We start from the raw sequence: 11,847 nt of genomic DNA on the forward strand, positions 1-11,847 counted from the left end.
ATGTATGTATGGATTGTGATGAGTTGTATGAGCCCCTAATAAAACGATTAAAAAAAATTTTCCAAAATGCAAAAAAAAAGAATAATGTATAATGTTAGCTCCATTAAGTATAATGTTAGCTATTAGCTTTTCATATATGCCCGAATCATAATGAGGAATTTCTCTTCTATTTCAATCATTTTATGATTTTCATCAATGATGGTTGTTGGATTTTATCACATGCTTTCCTGTATCCATAGAGATAATCATGTGGTTCTTTTCCTTTGTTCTATTGGTATGATGTGTTATTTTGATTGATTTTCTAATGGTGAACTATCCCTGCATTCCTGGAATAAACCTAGTTGGTTATATTGTCTAACTGCTAATATGTTGTTGAATTCTGTTCACTAATATTTTGTTGAGGATTTTTACATTTATATTCACAAGAGACATAGGCCTGTAATTTTCTTTTCTTGTGTCATCTTTCTTTGGTTTGGATTTAGAGTCATATTTACTCTTTAGAATGAATTATGGAGTATTCTCTACTCTTTATTTTATAAAACATTAAACAAGATTGGTGACAGTTCTTTCCTACATGTTTGGTATAATTCCCCAGTTAAGCCAATACAGTTTTTGGTGTTGGGATATTATTTACCACATATTTGATCTCTTTGTTTCTTATGGATCTATTGATACTTTCTGTTTCCTCTTGAATTGATTTGGATAGATTGTATACTTATAAGAATTTTTCCACTTCGTATACCTTATACAGTTTGTTTTACTGTGCAGTAGTTCATAATTTGTCATAATCCTCATTATTTCTATCAAGTTAATTGTTATGTCCCCTCTTCTTATTTTGGTCATTTTACTGTGCAGTAGTTCATAATATTGTCATAATCCTCATTATTTCTATCAAGTTAATTGTTATGTCCCCTCTTCTTATTTTGGTCATTTTCTTTTTTTTAATGTCAATTCAGCTAAAGGTTTGTCAATTCCTGATTAATTAAGAGAAACAATCTCTGATTTTATTGATTTTTCTCTACTGTTTTTCTGCCTTTAAAATTTTTTATTTCTTTCTATTCTGATTTTTTCATTACTTTTCTTTTGTTAGACTTAGACATAGTTTATTCTTCTCTTTCTAGTTACTGGAGTTGTCAACATAGGCTATTGATCTGAGATCTTTTTTCATGCAGGTAGGTACCTATTGCAATAAGTTTCCCTCGCAGTACTACTTCCTTTGTGTATTCCATAAGTTTTGATACGTTTTCATTTTCATGTGAGTCTGAAGAAGTTGTGGGTTTTTCCCCATGATTCATTGAATTTAATAGTGTGTTGTATGATTTCCATTTTTTGGTTCATTTTTCAGTTCATTTTGCTTTATTTCTGTGATTGATTTCTAGCTTCACTCTATTGTGGTCAAACAGAATACATTGTGTAATTTCAATTTTTGTAAATTTAACAAGACTTGTTTTATGGCTTAACTTGGTGGTCTACTTGGAGAATGAGCCATATATACTGGGTTCGAGTACAGATTGTGTTGTTACTTGATGAAGTGTTCTTTATATGTCTTTTAAGTCTAGTTGGTTTATAGTGTCAGTCAGGCTCTCTGTTTTCTTGTTGAGGTCCTTTCTAGATCTGCTGAAAGTTGTATACTGTGTTCTATACCTATAATTATAGTGGTATCTATTTCTTCCTTCATTTCTATCAGTATCTACATTATATATTTAATGGATCTAATGTTGGATGCTTACATGTTTATGATAATTAAGACTTGTTGATTAATTGCCACATTTATCATTATATGTTGTTCACCCCATCACTTGTCTGTCGGTTTGTTGTGTTGTGATACCTGTGCATTGCTGTGATGCTGGATATTATGTCACTGGTATTCCAAATACCAGCAGGATCACCCAAAGTGAAGACATTTCAATGGAGTTTCCAGACTAAGAAGAGACAACAAAGGAGGACTCCACTGCCCATTTCAGGAATAGCTACTGAAAACCTTATGCATAACTTCAAAATATTGTCCGATACTGAAGGCCTAATGAATGGAAGCAGAACATTGTTGCCAATAATGCCAGAGGATGGGCCTCTCGGATCTAAAGACACTCAAACTGTGACTGGAGAGGAGCTGCTTTCTCCGAGTCAAGTGTGCCAGGGTAATGTGAATGGAATAAATCATGTACAAGTGAAGGCTTTGTTATCTTCATTTGCTGATGGGGCATTATAAAGGTCAGACGAACCATCAGCAAAAGTGTGCTAATGATCAGAACTTGGTACAAAGTGTGACTCTAGGAAAATTGGAAGTACCAGTAGTCAAAAACAAATGGAAAACATAATGACGGATGTCCTTAGCATTATTGAACTGAAATGGACAGGTATTGACCATTTTTAATCAGAAAATAATATGATATACTATGCCAGGAATAACACAATCAAAAGGAATGCCATTGCATTCATTGTCAAAAGGATATTGCAAAATCAATCTTGAAGTACAATGCTGTCTGTGATAGGATTATAGTTATCAACCTTCAAGGAAATCCAATCAATACAACTATTATTCTAGTTTCTGCGCATACCACAAAAGCTAGTGATAAAGAAATGGAAAAATTCTCCCAACGTCTTAAGTCTGAAACTGACCAAACATGAAATCAAGATATATTGATCATTATTGGCGATTAGAATGCAAACGTTGGAAACAAAGAGGAAGGAAATACCTTTTATCACAGAGGAAATACCTATCAAAAAGGTGACCTGACAGAACACTCAAACTATAGAACGATATCATTGATATCACATGCAAGTGAAATTTTGCTGAATATCATACAATGGTTGCAGCAGTACATTGACTGGGAGCTGCCAGAGGTTCAGGCTGGATTCAGAAAGGGACGTAGAAAAAGGGATATCATTTATCCTTTATATTAGTCCATGAATTTCCCTTTATTGGGAATGTTTTTTTCATGTATAGCTCTGGATTGTTTTCTAGTGTCTTCCTGTGTTAGTTTGGGTTGGCTAGATAAAGAAATCCAGAGACACTCATATGTGTGTAAGACAGAATTTTATATCAAATAGTAATTGTATATTAAGAAAACATCCCACCCAGTCCAAATCAAGTCCATAAGTCCAATATTAGCCCATATGTTCAATACCTGTCTATAAATTCCTCTTCAGACTCACGCAACACATGCAATGATGCTGAATGCAAAAAAGATCACAGGCCTGTGAGTGGAAAGTCTTGTGGATCCAGTGGTGGTGGAAGCATCCCCAGCAGGGCTCTGGCTGGAATCAGCATGGCTCCATATGGCTTGTCAACAGGAAGGTGAAGCAGAGAGACTGTGTGTTCCACCTCCCAGGAGGAAGACATGAGTTCCCAGAATCCTCAGGAGAAGGCCATGTCCACACAGAGGCTTTATTGGCTATGGCTTGATTGACATGCTAGACTCCACCCCTTCACTCCAATTGACAGGAGATTATGTAACTGCCATACTTCCATATACAAAAACTCCATTACTATTTTTTTTGTAAGATTAGTCTGGTGGATATGAACTTTCTCAACTTCTTTTTATCTAGGAGTAAATAAATTTCACCTTCATCTTTGAAGAATAATTTCACTGGTTGATGTCTTGCTGGTTTTTCTTTTAATTTATTAGTAAATGTATTTTAACTGTTTTATTGACATAATTCACATACCATGCAATTCAATATATTTAAAGAAGTTGTGCAATTATCATCAAAATCAACTTTAGAATATTTTCTTCACTCTTGTTCCTATTAAAATAAATTCCCTATTTTCCCCCAACCTCACCTGCCATAATACTAAGAAACTATTAATCTAGCTATTATCCCAATTGACACCTATCCTGGATTTCATGTAAAGCAAATTATACCCCCCAAAATGTAAAAGACCAATGAGTTAAGCAGAGAAAATTTTCAATCAAAAGAGAGCAGGGGAAAAAAAAACTAGAACAAATTAAAAATGAGTCAAAAAGGACAACAAACAACTAATTTTTTACAAAGGACCAAAAGCATTAATTTCCTGGAAAAGGATGCCCTTTTCATCAAATAGTGCTTGAAAAATTGAATCTCTTTCTGCAGAAGAATTAAGCAGGATTCATACCTAACCCCACACACAAAAATGAACTCAAGATGGTCTCCAGACCTAAATGTAAACCCCAGAGCTATCAAGATATCAAAGAGAAAATAGGAACAAACTTAAGGCACCCATTGCAGTGCATACATGGACTACCAAACATAAAGCACACACAGAGAAAGATAAAATAGATGACTCAGGGCTATTAAAATAAAACACTTAGTGCACATCAAAAGACTTCAACAAAAGAATAAAATGAGAGCCCACTGAAGGGGAAAAGATATTTACCAATGACTTAACAAACAATGGACTAATTACTTAAATCTATAGAATTCTGTAACACCTCAATAGGACAAAAACAAATAATCCAATTAAAAGATGGTTTAAGGACATAAATAGACAATTAACAAAGGATGACACTCAAACGTCTAGCAAACACATGAGGAAATGCTCATGGTCACCAGCCATCTGGGAGATGCAAGTGATTCTACTGTTGTGAATAAATATTATTGAAAATTTTGACCTATTACCAACACTCATTGTTTGTGTAAATAGTCTCCAGTCACTTAGGAGCTTACACTGTACAAATCAAGAGTTCATATACTGTGGTTTATCTGGCATATACTTCTATAATTTCCTTTTCTCCCTGGTGTTTTAAATTCTGTACCACTGGTTAAATGAATGCCACTGTCAATGCATAGTGATTACACACCCGACTGCAAGGTCAGCAGGGGGAAGAATTAGACTTTCTACTCCTGTGAAGATTTGCAGTTTCAGAGACTCACAGGTACAGTTCTACCCTGTCCCTATTAGTCAGCATTGATTTGATGGCAGTGGAAGTTATACACCAAGGGGATGATTGATAATATTCTCTAACATAAATTATAATGGTGTCTTTAAGGTGAACCAGAGACACATGTAAACCAAAGGTATATGAATGGATTTTGCTGGCACTTTGCTTGAATCGGTTTACACTTTGCTTGAATGAGCTTGCAATGAATTCTAGCCCCAGTCTCAAAAATTAGTTCTTATGACATGGCCCTCCTTGATGCTCACCCTCTCAAAGAGATCCCTGAAGTTCTGGATGTTATAGCTAAGGGTGGTGAAGAAACTATATGGTGTCTGGATTTCAGAAGGAGTAGCTTCTGGGGTCTTATAGGCTTGTGTTCAAACAAACAGCCATCTAAATGAGCCATCAACTAAAGCCACATGGAAGAAGCACACCAGCCTGTGGTGATACATGAACTGCAAACAACATTGTCCAAATAAGGGAATGGTAACATAGCTTAAATTGTGAATACCTGGTTTGCGTAAGGTTATAGATGGCAGTGGAACCCTTATTTGCAGGGGCCAAACATGAATTAAGTCTCTGGTTAGTTGTCTTGATCAGCATTGAGATATATGAACAGCCTCATTATCAGAGAGACCATTATATCAGAGAGAGAGGTTATGGCATATGTAGTTAGGTTAAAATGTAGTACCTTACCATTTTCTCTCCATTTGACCTATTTTAAAGTTGTTTCAGTTTTAAAAAATAAAGGAGAAATACACATGATGTAACAATGATGAGAAATACAACCTTCCTCTAGTTCCTAAAGGTTTCCTCCCCGCTCCCACTACCATGACTCGAATTCTATCTTGCAAGACTGGCTAGACCAGAGGAGGTACACTGGTACAGATAGGAACTGAAAATACAGGGAATCCAGGATGGATGAGCCCTATAGGACCAGTGGTGTGAGTGGCAAAACAGGGAGGGTAAAGGGAGAATGGGTAGGAAAGAGGGAACCGATTACATGGAACTGTGTGTGACCTCCTCCCTGGGGGACAGACAACCGAAAAGTGGATGAAGGGAGAAGTCGGACAGGGCAAGATATGACAAAATACCCATTTATAAACTATCAAGGGCTCATGCGGGAGGGGGGAGCAGGGAGGGAGGGGAAAAATGAGGACCTAATGTCGGGGGTTTAAATGGAGAGAAAATGTTTTGAGAATGATGTACAAATACGCTTTACACAATTGATGTGTGTATGGATTGGGATAATAGTTGTATGAGCCCCTAATAAAATGTTTAAAAAAATAATAATAATAAAAACAGAAAAAATAAAAAATAAATTAAAAAAAAGAAATACACATGAATTGAGCCTCTGGTGAATCCCCTCTGACCATGGACCAATGATGTGAATACCCTTGCTATCATGTAGAATGAATTGGAAAGTGGATTATTGCAGAGGCAGTTAGGTTAATATTTAACACCTAATCATTTGATCTCATAATCCATTTTAAATTTGTTCTAGTTTTTAATCCTTTATACTTTCTTCTAAATTGAGGGGTTTTTTTTAGTATATGTGCTGCCGAAGCGAGCACTAAATTGAGGTTTTTATCTGTTTTGCTTTGCTTTGTTTTTATTGTTAGAATCTTTTTAATGTTTTTCTGTATAAATCCAGGATGGATAAATCTATAGGGATAGTAACTGGATCGATAGTTCCTTAGGTAGGCAGGTTGCAGGGAAACGGAGAACTAATAACGATGAGTACAAGAATGAAAAAAACGTTCTAAAATGGATTGTGGTGATGATTATATAACTCATCTTAATATGATTGAACTATTGAATTGTATATGTGAATTATCTGCCAATAAAATGAACAAACAAATATAACAACAAAATACTAACAAAAAATAAGAAAACAAATCAGGATTTTGACTTTAAGATGGTTAACTGACTTTCTCAAGTTGCAAAGCAAAAATATGATAGAATGTAGTTTCTCTAGACTTGTTTTTTATGGCTACAATAAAATATACCAATTTTAAATATTAAAAAACAGAAGAGAAATGATAAAACGTTAACTGTTAACCTAACTATCTGCAGTAGAGCCCTGGTGGCATAGTGTGCCATGCACTGGGCTTCCAACTGCAAGGTCATCAGCTTATCCACTAGCCAGTCCATGGGAGAAAGATGAGGCCACTCACTCTCACAAATATTCACAACCTCAGAAACCTAAAGAGACAACTCAGTTCCACCCTACAGGGTCATTATATGTCAGGACCAGCTCAGTAGCAGTGAGTTTGAGTTTGATCTGTGTAGTAATCCACTTTCCAATGCACTCTGAAGGCAAGGTTATTCACATCTCTAGTAAATGGTCTGGATGAATTTGATGGAGGCTTAATCCACATGGGGACTCTACAAATGAATTTGGGGCTTTCACTGTCATCCATAGCCTTCGGCAAAATGGGTGCTCAGAATTTAAGCTCTGATGCAGTTCCCCTTCTGATCTTGGATTTTATTATTTTCCATCCTTGGATCACAAGGGCTAGTGTGCTTCTTCCTTGAGGACTTAACTGTCACCTCACTTAAATGGTTGCTTGTTTTAATATAAGCCTTTCAGACCTCAAACGCTATTCTTTCTAATAGTTGAACCCCATCTCTTTCCTTCATCACACTTGACTATAGCTTCCATATCTTCAATGATCACTTCATGAGGACAAGCATCAGCAGAGCCACATCATTAGAACTAATTGCTCTTAGATTAGGGCTTCCAATTAAGTCAGCACTTAAATACATTGCTCCATTGCTTTCTGGCCCCCAATGTGTTTTAGGAGAAATTGGTATTGAGTCATATTTGGGATCTTCTCTATGTGACGATTTGCTTCTTTTGCACAGCTTTCAGAATTCCTTCTCTATGCTTTTTGAGAACGGTGTGCCTTGGGTTCTGTACATTTGTAGAATCTGTACATTTCTACACATTTGAGATCTGTACATTTGTAGAATCATGTCCTTCATAAAATTTTCTGTCATTATTTCTTCAAATATTCTTGCAGAATTTTCCTCTCTGTCATATCCTTCTGGAATCCCTCTCTTTGTGTCCTATAAATCCATTAAACCGTGCTTAGCCTCCTTGTTGCTCTTCAACTTCTGTGATTTTTAACTACTTTATTCTCTATTTCCTTGATTCTTCTGCCTAATTAAACCTGTTGATAAGTCATTCTATAGATTTCACATTTCTGTTATTCTCCCTTTCAGTTATAATATATCTATTATTAGATGTTAGCTTCTTTTTATATTGTTTTTCTCGTTTCTTGTGTCTGTGTACATTTAGAAAAGTCATAGTTTTTCTCCATTCTTTCATGTGTCTTGTAATTCTCTTGTTGGGACGTTGGAATTTCCTGGGTATTAACTTAGTTCTCCCCAGTTTAATGGTTTGCCTATACTACTTTCTGAAAGAATCTCTTAAGCAGGTAGATCCTTTAGACTTTGCTTACCATTTCCTCTCCTGCTGTATGATAGCTTATTTCCTTCTTTGATTCAAAAGTTCCAGATCTGTTTTCAACTTTCAATCTCTCTCAAACAAACCAGAAAAATATGCTGTGATCAATCTGTCCACCGGCCAGCAACTCTACTCTGGTGAGATATTGTATACTAAGTGATCTTCCCAATAAAGAGGAGGCATAGTCCCCTCTCTCTTTCTCTCTCTAGTTTTTACTCCTTTCCCTTCTTTTTTTAATCACATTTTCAGTCAGACTCCATATGCAGTGAGCCCCCTTCAGGACTGGATATTGTCCCCCAGGTTTGCCCAAGAATTCCATCTCTTCTCTGTGAGATCTGCTTCTATCTGAGCTAGCTTTCAGAGGAAAAGCACAAGCAGACTTTCCTATTTCCAGAGGAGGAGGGACTGGCACTCCTCAGAATAACCTCCAAGAGATATGTCTTACTTTTCTCAGAGCCCCAGTGACCCTGTGGTGTTTGGAGGTCGAGTACAGCCTCACTTCCAAAGAATGTTCTGGCTGTACTTTTTTCAAGATACATTTTTTTCTTTCTTCTGGCAGTTCATGGGATATTCAATACATTTTGCTAACACCATAATTCAAATGTATCAATTCTTCTTTGGACTTAATTATTCATTATGCAGCTTTTAACTGCATATGAGGTGATTGAAAAATACCCCGGTTCGAGTCAGGCACAATTGAGTCCTCAGAGTGGTATCTTTGCTTTCTAATACTTTAAAGAGATTGTGCTCGGCATAGTGCTTTCAGGTCCTTCCATTTTGTGGCATGTATCAAAGCGTCATTTTTCTTTGGGTCGAGTAGAATTCTATTCTACATGTTCATGGATAATTTTTTCAATTTCCCATAATCTGTTTGGAGCCTCCTCATATGTTTATCTCTTCATTTTTTTCATTCATTTGTTGGAATGTATTCCTTTCAGGCATTGTGAAAGTGCTGTACTGATCATTGGTATCCTGATTTCTGTTTACATTCTCGTCTTCACTTCTGGGTAAATATACCCAGAATGGGTATTTTTACATTCCCATAAGCAATGAATAACGGCTTCAGTTTCTCCACAATTTTATCAACACCTTTTGTTTTACTTTTTATCATTGATATTCTAATGGGGGGGTGGTATCTCATGCTGATTTTAATTTTCCTCTCTCTACTAGAATTCACTCTGTTTTAATGTTATTTTTATAATAAGAAAAGTGTTAGGAGGTTCATTGGAGTGGGTGTGATGAGAGTATAAGCAGGATGAAGTAAATAGTAGCTACTTGAGCATGCAGTTAGGCCAGGACCTGCCTGATGGAGGTTTCAGGCCCACACATCCTGGCTCCAGCTAAAGCTGCAGTCTCATAAGAAGAGCTGTGTGCCTATATGCTTGGTCTTCTTATGTTTTCTTTCTGTCTTTCACCCAGCATTTGCCCACAGTCTGATAAGAGAGTCCACACACTTAAAGAGAAATCACGGAGAGCGGCCAGGGCAGCTTGGAAGTCTGGGAACTCTGAAAGTCACAAGAATACGACTTTCTATCTGCACCTATGGACATGTCTTTGGTTGTATTTTCAGGTGAACCTCAAAGTAAGACTGGGAATCAGCTTCTCGTTTGACAACCAGTAGCTGCCACACCAGCCTCATCACTTGCTCCAGTCGTGTCACAGCCACCTCTCAGCAGGTAAGGGAAGGAGAATTTTTCCTGTACAGTAGTGGGCATCTCTGGAGAACAAGCTTCTTTGCTAGGGTTGTGTCTGTGGATGTGGGATGAAAGTTGCTATCAAGATCCCAATATGTGGCCAGGTCTGCACACCAGTCATTTTCTAGCCATATCACCCCCATCTCTCCTTTCCTGCCCTCCACAGCAGACCTGGAGCTCTTATAACATCTAGCTTACAAATAATCTGCCACTACACATGTGTAGGGAAAAGTATTGCTTCACATTACCCCCATGTGCACAAACATACACATGTTGGAGGAGCAGTGGGGGTGAAAGGGAGCTACAAATCCAGTTCCAGTGGCTGCTGGACCATGAGTAAGAAAATACTATGTGTCCCCCGCCCTTCCCCAGGAAAGCATCCTATTCAACAGCTCACTATAATAAAGGGAGACTTGTCAGCACCTCCACCGTCAGACGAGGCTGGCCATGGCTGTCTTTGGTCACTGATAGCATCCTGCCCACTGGTAAAGACAGAGGATCATACCCACTTTCACATATCCTGAATATTATGTGCCTTCCCAAACCTAGTCAGAAAAGCAGCACTGGAGCTGAAAACCCCTTGAATTGGTCTCCTCCGGTTTTCCTTTTATTGAGTTTACTGGGTTTTACACAGTCTGTAAAAATACAATCCTGTGAAACTTGTCTGTAGGCATGTTCTTGTGTGTCTGTGGTTAAATGGTTAAATGGACATCTGACCGCAATGGTACCAGGCCTCCTCCCACACAGTTGACTTCCTTTGCCTTTGTCATGTCTCCTAAAAACTCAAGAGCCAAATGTGTGGTCAACTTGCACCTGGGAGCCAGTGTGCACTTTTGTCCTCATCCCAGCTCCTCTCTGTCCCTAAATCCATTAACTTTCTTGGAAAACTATCTTTTTAGTCAAGGTAGAGCATATACATCACGGCAACACACCCAAGTAAATGTTTTCTTAAGATCATTCAACAATGGTTACCACAGCACATTGACAGGGAACTGTCAGAAGTTCAGGCCAGATTCAGAAGAGAACATGGAACAAGGGATATAATTGCTAATGTCAATGTACCTTGGTGGAAAGTAAAGAATACCAGAAAATGCTTCCTTGAGTTTCTGACTTTGTAAAGGCATTTGACTGTGTGGACCATAATAAACTGTGGATAACCTTGAGAAGAATGAGAATTCCAGAACACTTCATTGTGCTCATTCAGAACTTAGACATGGATAAAGAGGCAGTTGTGCAAGCAGAGCAAGAAAATACTGTGTAGTTTAAAATCAGGCAAGGTAAACGTCAGGGTCATATGCTCTCACCATACTTGTTCATTCTGAATGCTAAGCAAATCATCAGATACGTTGGGTTATATGAAGAAGAGTGCAGCAACAAGACTGGAAAGCTTATTAACAACCTGTATAGTATGAAAGTGAGGAGGAATTCAAGAACTTGCTGATGAATATCAAGGATTGCTGCCTTCAGTATGAATTACAACTCAGTGTAAGGAAGGCCAAAATTTTCACAACTGAGTCAGTAGGCAACATTATGGTAAATGGAGAAAAGGTTGAAGTTTTCAAGGATTTTGTCTTACTTGAATTTTCAATTCTCATAGAAGCAGCAATCAAGAGATCAAAAGATGTATTACATTAGGTAAATCTGCTGCACAAGACCTTTTTAGAATATTGAAGAGCAAGGATGTTTCTTTGAGGACTAAGATGTGCCTGACCAAAGCCATGGTATTTTCCATTGCATCATCTGTATTTGAAAGTTGGACATTGAGGCCAGCCCCACTATGAGACATGATGCCCCTCACTGACCCATGGCCCTGCGGGGGACA

General features: G+C 37.5%; 1 protein-coding gene across 1 annotated transcript in view; it reads left to right on the forward strand.

Annotated features, from left to right (window-relative positions):
• The window catches only part of GNG4 (G protein subunit gamma 4), a 71,660-nt gene that overhangs the window by 26,286 nt on the left and 33,527 nt on the right, over positions 1-11,847 (forward strand). Inside the window, exon 2 of the mRNA XM_004712178.2 lies at positions 9,902-10,007. The gene's annotated coding sequence lies outside the window, so the exon portion shown is untranslated. The remainder of the gene's footprint in view (positions 1-9,901; positions 10,008-11,847) is intronic.

The sequence above is a fragment of the Echinops telfairi genome, unplaced genomic scaffold (genome assembly GCF_000313985.2).
Source record: "Echinops telfairi isolate 266 unplaced genomic scaffold, ASM31398v2 ScPeMD7_7424;HRSCAF=8462, whole genome shotgun sequence".
Lineage (NCBI taxonomy): Eukaryota > Metazoa > Chordata > Mammalia > Afrosoricida > Tenrecidae > Echinops > Echinops telfairi.